We start from the raw sequence: 14330 nt of genomic DNA, 5'->3' as shown, positions 1-14330 counted from the left end.
AGAGGCAGTTTACAGGAGTTCTGCATCCTGAGTGTAGAAAACACTTTATGGGAGTTCTCTAGCATGGGAGTAGTCTTACGTACTATGCGGGTTTTCAGTAGTCTGAGTAAAAGAGAAGCAGCTTACAGGATTTCTGTATATTGGAAGTAGTGAGAGGCAGTTTAAAGGAGTTCTGCATCCAGTGTAGGAAACACTTTACGGGAGTTCTGTAGCATGGGAGAAGTCTTACGCACTAGGCGGGTTTTCAGTAGTCTGAGTAAAACAGAAGCAGCTTACAGGATTTCTATACATTCGAAGAAGTGAGAGGCAGTTTACAGGAGTTATGCATCCTGAGTGTAGGAAACACTTTACGGGAGTTCTGTAGCATGGGAGTAGTCTTACGCACTATGCGGGTTTTCAGTAGTCTGAGTAAAAGAGAAGCAGCTTACAGGATTTCTGTACATTGGAAGTAGTGAGAGGCAGTTTAAAGGAGTTCTGCATCCAGTGTAGGAAACACTTTACGGGAGTTCTGTAGCATGGGAGTAGTCTTACGCACTATGCGGGTTTTCAGTATTCTGAGTAAAAGAGAAGCAGCTTACAGGATTTCTGTACATTGGAAGTAGTGAGAGTTTACAGGAGTTCTGCATCCTGAGTGTAGGAAACACTTTACGGGAGTTCTTTAAAATGGGAGTAGTCTTAACGCACAATGCGGCTTTTGAGTAGTCTGAGTAAAAGAGAAGCAGCTTACAGGATTTCTGTACATTGGAAGTAGTGAGAGGCAGTTTACAGGAGTTCTGCATCCTGAGTGCAGGAAACACTTTACGGGAGTTCTGTAGCATGGGAGTAGTCTTATGTACTATGCGGATTTTCAGTAGTCTGAGTAAAATAGAAGCAGCTTACAGGATTTCTGTCACTGGAAGTAGTGAGAGGCAGTTTAAATGAGTTCTGCATCCTGCGGGTAGGAAACACTTCACGGGAGTTCTGTAGCATGGGAGAATTCTAACGCACTATACGGATTTTCAGTAGTCTGAGAAAAAGAGAAGCAGCTTACAGGATTTCTGTACATTGGAAGTAGTGAGAGGCAGTTTATAGGAGTTCTGCATCCTGAGTGTAGGAAACACTTTACGGGAGTTCTGTAGCATGGGATAAGTCTAAAGCCCTATGCGGGTTTTCAGTAGTCTGAGTAAAACAGAAGCAGCTTACAGGATTTCTGTACATTGGAAGTAGTGAGAGGCAGTTCACAGGAGTTCTGCATCCTGAGTGTAGAAAACACTTTACGGGCGTTCTGTAGCATGGGAGTAGTCTTAAGCACTATGTGGGTTTTCAGTAGTCTGAGTAAAACAGAAGCAGCTTACAGGATTTCTGTACATTGGAAGTAGTGAGAGGCAGTTTACAGAAGTTCTGCATCCTAAATGTAGGAAACACTTTACGGGAGTTCTGTAGCATGGGAGTAGTCTTACGCACTATGCGGGTTTTCAGTAGTCTGAGTAAAAGAGAAGCAGCTCACAGGATTTCTGTACATTGGAAGTAGTGAGAGGCAGTTTACAGGAGTTCTGCATCCTGAGTGTAGAAAACACTTTACGGGAGTTCTGTACCATGGGAGTAGTCTTACGCACTATGCGGGTTTTCAGTAGTCTGAGTAAAAGAGAGCAGCTTACAGGATTTCTGTACATTGGAAGTAGTGAGAGGCAGTTTACAGGAGTTCTGCATCCTGAGTGTAGAAAACACTTTACGGGAGTTCTCTAGCATGGGAGTAGTCTTACATACTATGCGGGTTTTCAGTAGTCTGAGTAAAAGAGAAGCAGCTTACAGGATTTCTGTATATTGGCAGTAGTGAGAGGCAGTTTAAAGGAGTTCTGCATCCAGTGTAGGAAACACTTTACGGGAGTTCTGTAGCATGGGAGAAGTCTTACGCACTAGGCGGGTTTTCAGTAGTCTGAGTAAAACAGAAGCAGCTTACAGGATTTCTATACATTCAAAGAAGTGAGAGGCAGTTTACAGGAGTTATGCATCCTGAGTGTAGGAAACACTTTACGGGAGTTCTGTAGCATGGGAGTAGTCTTACGCACTATGCGGGTTTTCAGTAGTCTGAGTAAAAGAGAAGCAGCTTACAGGATTTCTGTACATTGGAAGTAGTGAGAGGCAGTTTAAAGGAGTTCTGCATCCAGTGTAGGAAACACTTTACGGGAGTTCTGTAGCATGGGAGTAGTCTTACGCACTATGCGGGTTTTCAGTAGTCTGAGTAAAAGAGAAGCAGCTTACAGGATTTCTGTACATTGGAAGTAGTGAGAGTTTACAGGAGTTCTGCATCCTGAGTGTAGGAAACACTTTACGGGAGTTCTTTAGAATGGGAGTAGTCTTAACGCACAATGCGGCTTTTGAGTAGTCTGAGTAAAAGAGAAGCAGCTTACAGGATTTCTGTACATTGGAAGTAGTGAGAGGCAGTTTACAGGAGTTCTGCATCCTGAGTGCAGGAAACACTTTACGGGAGTTCTGTAGCATTGGTGTAGTCTTACGCACTATGCGGGTTTTCAGTAGTCTGAGTAAAAGAGAGCAGCTTACAGGATTTCTGTACATTGCAAGTAGTGAGAGGCAGTTTACAGGAGTTCTGCATCCTGAGTGTAGGAAACACTTTACGGGAGTTCTGTAGCATGGGAGTAGTCTTACGTACTATGCGGATTTTCAGTAGTCTGAGTAAAATAGAAGCAGCTTACAGGATTTCTGTCACTGGAAGTAGTGAGAGGCAGTTTAAATGAGTTCTGCATCCTGCGGGTAGGAAACACTTCACTGGAGTTCTGTAGCATGGGAGAATTCTAACGCACTATGCGGATTTTCAGTAGTCTGAGTAAAAGAGAAGCAGCTTACAGGATTTCTGTACATTGGAAGTAGTGAGAGGCAGTTCACAGGAGTTCTGCATCCTGAGTGTAGAAAACACTTTACGGGCGTTCTGTAGCATGGGAGTAGTCTTACGCACTATGCGGGTTTTCAGTAGTCTGAGTAAAAGAGAAGCAGCTTACAGGATTTCTGTGCATTGGAAGTAGTGAGAGGCAGTTTACAGGAGTTCTGCATCCTGAGGGTAGTAAACACTTTACGGGAGTTCTGTAGCATGGGAGTAGTCTTACGCACTATGCGGGTTTTCAGTAGTCTGAGTAAAAGAGAAGCAGCTTACAGGATTTCTGTCCATTGGAAGTAGTGAGAGGCAGTTCACAGGAGTTCTGCATCCTGAGTGTAGAAAACACTTTACGGGCGTTCTGTAGCATGGGAGTAGTCTTAAGCACTATGTCGGTTTTCAGTAGTCTGAGTAAAACAGAAGCAGCTTACAGGATTTCTGTACATTGGAAGTAGTGAGAGGCAGTTTACAGAAGTTCTGCATCCTGAGTGTAGGAAACACTTTACGGGAGTTCTGTAGCATGGGAGTAGTCTTACGCACTATGCGGGTTTTCAGTAGTCTGAGTAAAAGAGAAGCAGCTCACAGGATTTCTGTATATTGGAGGTAGTGAGAGGCAGTTTACAGGAGTTCTGCATCCTGAGTGTAGAAAACACTTTACGGGAGTTCTGTAGCATGGGAGTAGTCTTACGCACTATGCGGGTTTTCAGTAGTCTGAGTAAAAGAGAAGCAGCTTACAGGATTTGTGTCCATTGGAAGTAGTGAGAGGCAGTTGACAGGAGTTCTGCATCCTGAGGGTAGGAAACACTTTACGGGACTTCTGTAGCATGGGAGTAGTCTTACGCACTATGCGGGTTTTCAGTAGTCTGAATAAAAGAGAAGCAGCTTACAGGATTTCTGTACATTGGAAGTAGTGAGAGGCAGTTTACAGGAGTTCTGCATCCTGAGGGTAGGAAACACTTTACGGGACTTCTGTAGCATGGGAGTAGTTATACGCACTATTCGGGTTATCAGTAGTCTGAGTAAAAGAGAAGCAGCTTACAGGATTTCTGTACATTGGAAGCAGTGAGAGGCAGTTTAAATGAGTTCTGCATCCAGTGTAGGAGACACTTTACGGGAGTTCTGTAGCATGGGAGAAGTCTTACGCACTATGCGGGTTTTGAGAAGTCTGAGTAAAAGAGAAGCAGCTTACAGGATTTCTGTGCATTGGAAGTAGTGAGAGGCAGTTTACAGGAGATCTGCATCCTGAGTGTAGGAAACACTTTACGGGCGTTCTGTAGCATGGGAGTAGTCTTAAGCACTATGTCGGTTTTCAGTAGTCTGAGTAAAACAGAAGCAGCTTACAGGATTTCTGTACATTGGAAGTAGTGAGAGGCAGTTTACAGAAGTTCTGCATCCTGAGTGTAGGAAACACTTTACGGGAGTTCTGTAGCATGGGAGTAGTCTTACGCACTATGCGGGTTTTCAGTAGTCTGAGTAAAAGAGAAGCAGCTCACAGGATTTTTGTATATTGGAGGTAGTGAGAGGCAGTTTACAGGAGTTCTGCATCCTGAGTGTAGAAAACACTTTACGGGAGTTCTGTAGCATGGGAGTAGTCTTACGCACTATGCGGGTTTTCAGTAGTCTGAGTAAAAGAGAAGCAGCTTACAGGATTTGTGTCCATTGGAAGTAGTGAGAGGCAGTTGACAGGAGTTCTGCATCCTGAGGGTAGGAAACACTTTACGGGACTTCTGTAGCATGGGAGTAGTCTTACGCACTATGCGGGTTTTCAGTAGTTGAGTAAAAGAGAAGCAGCTTACAGGATTTCTGTACATTGGAAGTAGTGAGAGGCAGTTTACAGCAGTTCTGCATCCTGAGGGTAGGAAACACTTTACGGGAGTTCTGTAGCATTGGAGTAGTCTTACGCACTATGCGGGTTTTCAGTAGTCTGAGTAAAAGAGAAGCAGCTTACAGGATTTCTGTACATTGGAAGTAGTGAGAGGCAGTTTACAGCAGTTCTGCATCCTGAGGGTAGGAAACACTTTACGGGAGTTCTGTAGCATTGGAGTAGTCTTACGCACTATGCGGGTTTTCAGTAGTTGAGTAAAAGAGAAGCAGCTTACAGGATTTCTGTGCATTGGAAGTAGTGAGAGGCAGTTTACAGGAGTTCTGCATCCTGAGTTTAGAAAACACTTTACGGGCGTTCTTTAGCATGGGAGTAGTCTTACGCACTATGCGGGTTTTCAGTAGTCTGAGTAAAAGAGAAGCAGCTTACAGGATTTCTGTACATTGGAAGTAGTGAGAGGCAGTTTACAGGAGTTCTGCATCCTGAGGGTAGGAAACACTTTACGGGACTTCTGTAGCATGGGAGAAGTCTTACGCACTATGAGGGTTTTGAGAAGTCTGAGTAAAAGAGAAGCAGCGTACAGGATTTCTGTACATTGGAAGTAGTGAGAGGCAGTTTACAGGAGTTCTGCATCCTGAGGGTAGGAAACACTTCACGGGAGTTCTGTAGCATGGGAGAAGTCTTACGCACTATGAGGGTTTTCAGTAGTCTGAGTAAAAGAGAAGCAGCTTACAGGATTTCTGTACATTGGAAGTAGTGAAATGCAGTTTAAAGGAGTTCTGCATCCTGAGTGTAGGAAAAACTTTACGGGAGTTCTTTAGCATGGTAGCAGTCCTACGCACTATGCGGGTTTTCAGTAGTCTGAGTAAAAGAGAAGCAGCTTACAGGATTTCTGTACATTGGAAGTAGTGAGAGGGAGTTTAAAGGAGTTATGAATCCAGTGTAGGAGACACTTTACAGGAGTTCTGTAGCATGGGAGAAGTCTTACGCACTATGAGGGTTTTGAGAAGTCTGAGTAAAAGAGAAGCAGCTTACAGGATTTCTGTGCATTGGACGTAGTGAGAGGCAGTTTAAAGGAGTTCTGCATCCTGAGTGTAGGAAACACTTTACAGGAGTTCGGTAGCATTGGAGTAGTTTACGCACTATGAGGGTTTTCAGTAGTCTGAGTAAAAGAGAAGCAGCTTACAGGATTTCTGTCATTGGAAGTAGTGATAGGCAGTTTACAGGAGTTCTGCATCCTGAGTGTAGCAAACACTTTACGGGAGTTCTGTAGCATGGGAGTAGTCTTACGCACTATGCGGGTTTTCAGTAGTCTGAGTAAAAGAGAAGCAGCTTACAGGATTTCTGTACATTGGAAGTAGTGAGAGGCAGTTGTCAGGAGTTCTGCATCCTGAGGGTAGGAAACACTTTACGGGAGTTCTCTAGCATGGGAGTAGTCTTACGCACTATGCGGGTGTTCAGTAGTCTGAGTAAAAGAGAAGCAGCGTACAGGATTTCTGTACATTGGAAGTAGTGAGAGGCAGTTTACAGGAGTTCTGCATCCTGAGGGTAGGAAACACTTCACGGGAGTTCTGTAGCATGGGAGTAGTCTTACGCACTATGCGGGTTTTCAGTAGTCTGAGTAAAAGAGAAGCAGCTTACAGGATTGCTGTACATTGGAAGTAGTGAGAGGGAGTTTACAGGAGTTCTGCATCCTGAGTGTAGGAAACACTTTACGGGCGTTCTGTAGCATGGGAGTAGTCTTACGCACTATGCGGGTTTTCAGTAGTCTGAGTAAAAGAGAAGCAGCTTACAGGATTGCTGTACATTGGAAGTAGTGAGAGGGAGTTTAAATGAGTTATGAATCCAGTGTAGAAAACACTTTACGGGAGTACTGTAGCATGGGAGCAGTCTTACGCACTATGTGGTTTTTCAGTATTCTGAGTAAAAGAGAAGCAGCTTACAGGATTTCTGTACACTGGAAGTAGTGAGAGGCCCTTTACAGGAGTTCTGCATCCTTAGTGTAGGAAACACTTTACGGGCGTTCTGTAGCATGGGAGTAGTCTTACGCACTATGCGAGTTTTCCGTAGTCTGAGTAAAACAGAAGCAGCTTACAGGATTTCTGTCCATTGGAAGTAGTGAGAGGCAGTTCACAGGAGTTCTGCATCCTGAGTGTAGGAAACACTTTACGGGAGTTCTGTAGCATGGGAGTAGTCTTACGCACTATGCGGGTTTTCAGTAGTCTGAGTAAAAGAGAAGCAGCCTACAGGATTTCTGTACATTGGAAGTAGTGAGAGGCAGTTTACAGGAGTTCTGCATCCTGAGTGTAGGAAACACTTTACGGGCGTTCTGTAGCATGGGAGTAGTCTTACGCACTATGCGGGTTTTCAGTAGTCTGAGTAAAAGAGAAGCAGCTTACAGGATTTCTGTACATTGGAAGTAGTGAGACGCAGTTTAAAGGAGTTCTGCATCCTGAGGGTAGGAAACACTTTACGGGAGTTCTGTAGCATGGGAGTAGTCTTACGCAGTATGCTGGTTTTCAGTAGTCTGAGTAAAAGAGAAGCAGCTTACAGGATTTCTGTTAGCTGCAAGTAGTGAGACACAGTTTACAGGAGTTCTGCATCCTGAGTGTAGAAAACACTTTACGGGCGTTCTGTAGCATGGGAGTAGTCTTTCGCACTATGCGGGTTTTCAGTAGTCTGAGTAAAAGAGAAGCAGCTCACAGGATTTCTGTACATTGGAAGTAGTGAGACGCAGTTTGCAGGAGTTCTGTATCCTGAGGGTAGGAATCACTTTACGGGACTTCTGTAGCATGGGAGTAGTCTTACGCACTATGTGGGTTTTCAGTAGTCTGAGTAAAAGAGAAGCAGCTTACAGGATTTCTGTACATTGGAAGTAGTGAGAGGCAGTTTAAATGACTTCTACATCCAGTGTAGGAAACAATTTACGGGAGTTCTGTAGCATGGGAGAATTCTAACGCACTATGCAGGTTTTCAGTAGTCTGAGTAAAAGAGAAGCAGCTTACAGGATTTCTGTCCATTGGAGGAAGTGAGAGGCAGTTCACAGGAGTTCTGCATCCGGGTTTTCAGTAGTCTGAGTAAAAGAGAAGCAGCTTACAGGATTTCTGTCCATTGGAAGAAGTGAGAGGCAGTTCACAGGAGTTCTGTATCCTGAGTGTTGGAAACACTTTATGGGTTTTCTGTAGCATGGGAGTAGTCTTACGCACTATGCGGGTTTTCAGTAGTCTGAGTAAAAGAGAAGCAGCGTACAGGATTTCTGTACATTGGAAGTAGTGAGAGGCGGTTCACAGGAGTTCTGCATCCTGAGTGTAGAAAACACTTTACGGGCGTTCTGTAGCATGGGAGTAGTCTTAGCACTATGCGGGTTTTGAGTAGTCTGAGTAAAAGAGAAGCAGCTTACAGGATTTCTGTCCATTGGAAGTAGTGAGAGGCAGTTTACAGGAGTTCTGCATCCTGAGTGTAGGAAACACTTTACGGGAGTTCTGTAGCATGGGAGAATTCTCACGCACTATGCGGGTTTTCAGTAGTCTGAGTAAAAGAGAAGCAGCTTACAGGATTTCTGTACATTGGAAGTAGTGAGAGGCATTTTACAGTTGATCTGCATCCTGAGTGTAGAAAACACTTTACGGGAGTTCTGTAGCATGGGAGTAGTCTTACGCACTATGAGGGTTTTCAGTAGTCTGAGTAAAAGAGAAGCAGCTTACAGGATTTCTTTACATTGGAAGTAGTGAGAGGCAGTTTAAATGACTTCTACATCCAGTGTAGGAAACAATTTACGGGAGTTCTGTAGCATGGGAGAATTCTAACGCACTATGCGGGTTTTCAGTGTTCTGAGTAAAAGAGAAGCAGCTTACAGGATTTCTGTCCATTGGAGGAAGTGAGAGGCAGTTCACAGGAGTTCTGCATCCGGGTTTTCAGTAGTCTGAGTAAAAGAGAAGCAGCTTACAGGATTTCTGTCCATTGGAAGAAGTGAGAGGCAGTTCACAGGAGTTCTGCATCCTGAGTGTTGGAAACACTTTACGGGAGTTCTGTAGCATGGGAGTAGTCTTACGCACTATGCGGGTTTTCAGTCGTCTGAGTAAAAGAGAAGCAGCTTACAGGATTTCTGTACATTGGAAGTAGTGAGAGGCATTTTACAGGAGATCTGCATCCTGAGTGTAGAAAACACTTTACGGGAGTTCTGTAGCATGGGAGTAGTCTTACGCACTATGCGGGTTTTCAGTAGTCTGAGTAAAAGAGAAGCAGCTTACAGGTTTTCTGTCCATTGGAAGTAGTGAGAGGCAGTTTACAGGAGTTCTGCATCCTGAGGGTAGGAAACACTTTACGGGAGTTCTGTAGCATGGGAGTAGTCTTACGCATTATGCGGGTTTTCAGTAGTTGAGTAAAAGAGAAGCAGCTTACAGGATTTCTGTACATTGGAAGTAGTGAGAGGCAGTTTACAGGAGTTCTGCATCCTGAGTTTAGAAAACACTTTACGGGCGTTCTTTAGCATGGGAGTAGTCTTACGCACTATGCGGGTTTTCAGTAGTCTGAGTAAAAGAGAAGCAGCTTACAGGATTTCTGTACATTGGAAGTAGTGAGAGGCAGTTTACAGGAGTTTTGCATCAAAGTGTAGGAAACACTTTACGGGACTTCTGTAGCATGGGAGTAGTTTTACGCACTATTCGGGTTATCAGTAGTCTGAGTAAAAGAGAAGCAGCTTACAGGATTTCTGTACATTGGAAGCAGTGAGAGGCAGTTTAAATGAGTTCTGCATCCAGTGTAGGAGACACTTTACGGGAGTTCTGTAGCATGGGAGAAGTCTTACGCACTATGCGGGTTTTCAGTAGTCTGAGTAAAAGAGAAGCAGCTTACAGGATTTCTGACCATTGGAAGAAGTGAGAGGCAGTTCACAGGAGTTCTGCATCCTGAGTGTAGGAAACACTTTATGGGTTTTCTGTAGCATGGGAGTAGTCTTACGCACTATGCCGGTTTTCAGTAGTCTGAGTAAAAGAGAAGCAGCTTACAGGATTTCTGTACATTCGAAGTAGTGAGAGACAGTTTACAGGAGTTCTGCATCGAGTGTAGGAAACACTTTACAGGAGTTCTGTAGCATGGGAGTAGTCTTACGCACTATGCCGGTTTTCAGTAGTCTGAGTAAAAGAGAAGCAGCTTACAGGATTTCTGTACATTGGAAGTAGTGAGAGGCAGTTTACAGGAGTTCTGCATCCTGAGTGTAGGAAACACTTCACGGGAGTTCTGAAGCATGGGAGTAGTCTTACGCACTATGCGGGTTTTCAGTAGTCTGAGTAAAAGAGAAGCAGCTTACAGGATTTCTGTACATTGGAAATAGTGAAATGCAGTTTAAAGGAGTTCTGCATCCTGAGTGTAGTAAACACTTTACGGGAGTTCTGTAGCATGGGAGTAGTCCTACGCACTATGTGGGTTTTCAGTAGTCTGAGTATAAGAGAAGCAGCTGACAGGATTTCTGTGCATTGGAAGTAGTGAGAGGCCATTTACAGGAGTTCTGCATCCTGAGTGTAGGAAACACTTTACGGAAGTTATGTAGCATGGGAGTAGTCTTACGCACTATGCGAGTTTTCCGTAGTCTGAGTAATAGAGAAGCAGCTTACAGGATTTCTGTACATTGGAAGTAGTGAGAGGCAGTTCAAAGGAGTTCTGCATCCTGAGTGTATGAAACACTTTACGGGCGTTCTGTAGCTTGGGAGTAGTCTTACGGACTATGCGGGTTTTCAGTAGTCTGAGTAAAAGAGAAGCAGCTTACAGGATTTCTGTACTTTGGAAGTAGTGAGAGGCAGTTTACAGGAGTTCTGCATCCTGAGGGTAGGAAACAATTTACGGGAGTTCTGTAGCATGGGAGTAGTCTTACGCACTATGTGGGTTTTCAGTAGTCTGAGTAACAGAGAAGCAGCTTACAGGATTTCTGTACATTGGAAGTAGTGAAAGGCAGTTTAAATGAGTTCTGCATCCAGTGTAGGAGACACTTTACGGGAGTTCTGTAGCATGGGAGAATTCTAACGCACTATGCGGGTTTTCAGTAGTCTGAGTAAAAGAGAAGCAGCTTACAGGATTTCTGTACATTGGAAGTAGTGAGAGGCAGTTTAAAGGAGTTCTGCATCCTGAGGGTAGGAAACACTTTACGGGAGTTCTGTAGCATGGGAGTAGTCTTACGCACTATGCGGGTTTTCAGTAGTCTGAGTAAAAGAGAAGCAGCTTACAGGATTTCTGTACATTGGAAGTAGTGAAAGGCAGTTTAAATGAGTTCTGCATCCAGTGTAGGAGACACTTTACGGGAGTTCTGTAGCATGGGAGAATTCTAACGCACTATGCGGGTTTTCAGTAGTCTGAGTAAAAGAGAAGCAGCTTACAGGATTTCTGTACATTGGAAGTAGTGAGAGGCAGTTTAAAGGAGTTCTGCATCCTGAGGGTAGGAAACACTTTACGGGAGTTCTGTAGCATGGGAGTAGTCTTACGCACTATGCGGGTTTTCAGTAGTCTGAGTAAAAGAGAAGCAGCTTACAGGATTTCTGTACATTGGAAGTAGTGAGAGGCAATTTACAGGAGTTCTGCATCCTGAGGGTAGAAAACACTTTATGGGAGTTCTGTAGCATGGGAGTAGTCTTACGCACTATGCGGGTTTTCAGTAGTCTGAGTAAAAGAGAAGCAGCTTACAGGATTTCTGTACATTGGAAGTAGTGAGAGGCAATTTACAGGAGTTCTGCATCCTGAGTGTAGGAAACACTTCACGGGAGTTCTGAAGCATGGGAGAAGTCTTACGCACTAGGCGGGTTTTTAGTATTCTGAGTAAAAGAGAAGCAGCTTACAGGATTTCTGTACATTGGAAATAGTGAAATGCAGTTTAAAGGAGTTCTGCATCCTGAGTGTAGAAAACACTTTACGGGAGTTCTGTAGCATGGGAGTAGTCCTACGCACTATGCGGGTTTTCAGTAGTCTGAGTAAAAGAGAAGCAGCTTACAGGATTTCTGTACATTGGAAGTAGTGAGAGGCAGTTTACAGGAGTTCTGCATCCTGAGTGTAGGAAACACTTTACGGGAGTTCTGTAGCATGGGAGTAGTCTTACGCACTATGTGGGTTTTCAGTAGTCTGAGTAAAAGAGAAGCAGCTTACAGGATTTCTGTCCATTGGAAGTAGTGAGAGGCAGTTTAAAGGAGTTCTGCATCCAGTGTAGGAAACACTATACGGAAGTTATGTAGCATGGGAGTAGTCTTACGCACTATGCGAGTTTTCCGTAGTCTGAGTAAAAGAGAAGCAGCTTACAGGATTTCTGTCCATTGGAAGTAGTGAGAGGCATTTTACAGGAGTTCTGCATCCTGAGTGTAGGAAACACTTTACGGGAGTTCTGTAGCATGGGAGAATTCTAACGCACTATGCGGGTTTTCAGTAGTCTGAGTAAAAGACAAGCAGCTTACAGGATTTCTGACCATTGGAAGAAGTGAGAGGCAGTTCACAGGAGTTCTGCATCCTGAGTGTAGGAAACACTTTATGGGTTTTCTGTAGCATGGGATTAGTCTTACGCACTATGCCGGTTTTCAGTAGTCTGAGTAAAAGAGAAGCAGCTTACAGGATTTCTGTACATTCGAAGTAGTGAGAGACAGTTTACAGGAGTTCTGCATCCAGTGTAGGAAACACTTTACGGGAGTTCTGTAGCATGGGAGTAGTCTTACGCACTATGCCGGTTTTCAGTAGTCTGAGTAAAAGAGAAGCAGCTTACAGGATTTCTGTCCATTGGAAGTAGTGAGAGGCAGTTTACAGGAGTTCTGCATCCTGAGGGTAGGAAACACTTTACGGGAGTTCTGTAGCATGGGAGTAGTCTTACGCATTATGCGGGTTTTCAGTAGTTGAGTAAAAGAGAAGCAGCTTACAGGATTTCTGTACATTGGAAGTAGTGAGAGGCAGTTTACAGGAGTTCTGCATCCTGAGTTTAGAAAACACTTTACGGGCGTTCTTTAGCATGGGAGTAGTCTTACGCACTATGCGGGTTTTCAGTAGTCTGAGTAAAAGAGAAGCAGCTTACAGGATTTCTGTACATTGGAAGTAGTGAGAGGCAGTTTACAGGAGTTTTGCATCCTGAGGGTAGGAAACACTTTACGGGAGTTCTGTAGCATGGGAGAAGTCTTACGCACTATGCGGGTTTTCAGTAGTCTGAGTAAAAGAGAAGCAGCTTACAGGATTTCTGACCATTGGAAGAAGTGAGAGGCAGTTCACAGGAGTTCTGCATCCAGTGTAGGAGACACTTTACGGGAGTTCTGTAGCATGGGAGAAGTCTTACGCACTATGCGGGTTTTCAGTAGTCTGAGTAAAAGAGAAGCAGCTTACAGGATTTCTGACCATTGGAAGAAGTGAGAGGCAGTTCACAGGAGTTCTGCATCCTGAGTGTAGGAAACACTTTATGGGTTTTCTGTAGCATGGGAGTAGTCTTACGCACTATGCCGGTTTTCAGTAGTCTGAGTAAAAGAGAAGCAGCTTACAGGATTTCTGTACATTCGAAGTAGTGAGAGACAGTTTACAGGAGTTCTGCATCGAGTGTAGGAAACACTTTACAGGAGTTCTGTAGCATGGGAGTAGTCTTACGCACTATGCCGGTTTTCAGTAGTCTGAGTAAAAGAGAAGCAGCTTACAGGATTTCTGTACATTGGAAGTAGTGAGAGGCAGTTTACAGGAGTTCTGCATCCTGAGTGTAGGAAACACTTCACGGGAGTTCTGAAGCATGGGAGTAGTCTTACGCACTATGCGGGTTTTCAGTAGTCTGAGTAAAAGAGAAGCAGCTTACAGGATTTCTGTACATTGGAAATAGTGAAATGCAGTTCAAAGGAGTTCTGCATCCTGAGTGTAGTAAACACTTTACGGGAGTTCTGTAGCATGGGAGTAGTCCTACGCACTATGCGGGTTTTCAGTAGTCTGAGTAAAAGAGAAGCAGCTTACAGGATTTCTGTACATTGGAAGTAGTGAGAGGCAGTTTAAAGGAGTTCTGCATCCAGTGTAGGAAACACTTTACTGGAGTTCTGTAGCATGGGAGTAGTCTTACGCACTATGTGGGTTTTCAGTAGTCTGAGTATAAGAGAAGCAGCTGACAGGATTTCTGTACATTGGAAGTAGTGAGAGGCCATTTACAGGAGTTCTGCATCCTGAGTGTAGGAAACACTTTACGGAAGTTATGTAGCATGGGAGTAGTCTTACGCACTATGCGAGTTTTCCGTAGTCTGAGTAATAGAGAAGCAGCTTACAGGATTTCTGTACATTGGAAGTAGTGAGAGGCAGTTCACAGGAGTTCTGCATCCTGAGTGTATGAAACACTTTACGGGCGTTCTGTAGCTTGGGAGTAGTCTTACGGACTATGCGGGTTTTCAGTAGTCTGAGTAAAAGAGAAGCAGCTTACAGGATTTCTGTACTTTGGAAGTAGTGAGAGGCAGTTTACAGGAGTTCTGCATCCTGAGGGTAGGAAACAATTTACGGGAGTTCTGTAGCATGGGAGTAGTCTTACGCACTATGTGGGTTTTCAGTAGTCTGAGTAAAAGAGAAGCAGCTTACAGGATTTCTGTACATTGGAAGTAGTGAAAGGCAGTTTAAATGAGTTCTGCATCCAGTGTAGGAGACACTTTACGGGAGTTCTGTAGCATG

This window comes from Oryctolagus cuniculus, chromosome 20 (genome assembly GCF_051225735.1).
Source record: "Oryctolagus cuniculus isolate XC-2025 breed Fujian yellow rabbit chromosome 20, ASM5122573v1, whole genome shotgun sequence".
In the NCBI taxonomy this organism is placed as follows: Eukaryota; Metazoa; Chordata; class Mammalia; order Lagomorpha; family Leporidae; genus Oryctolagus; species Oryctolagus cuniculus.
The sequence above is the reverse complement of the archived record's forward strand: the minus strand, read 5'-3'. Positions refer to the sequence as shown.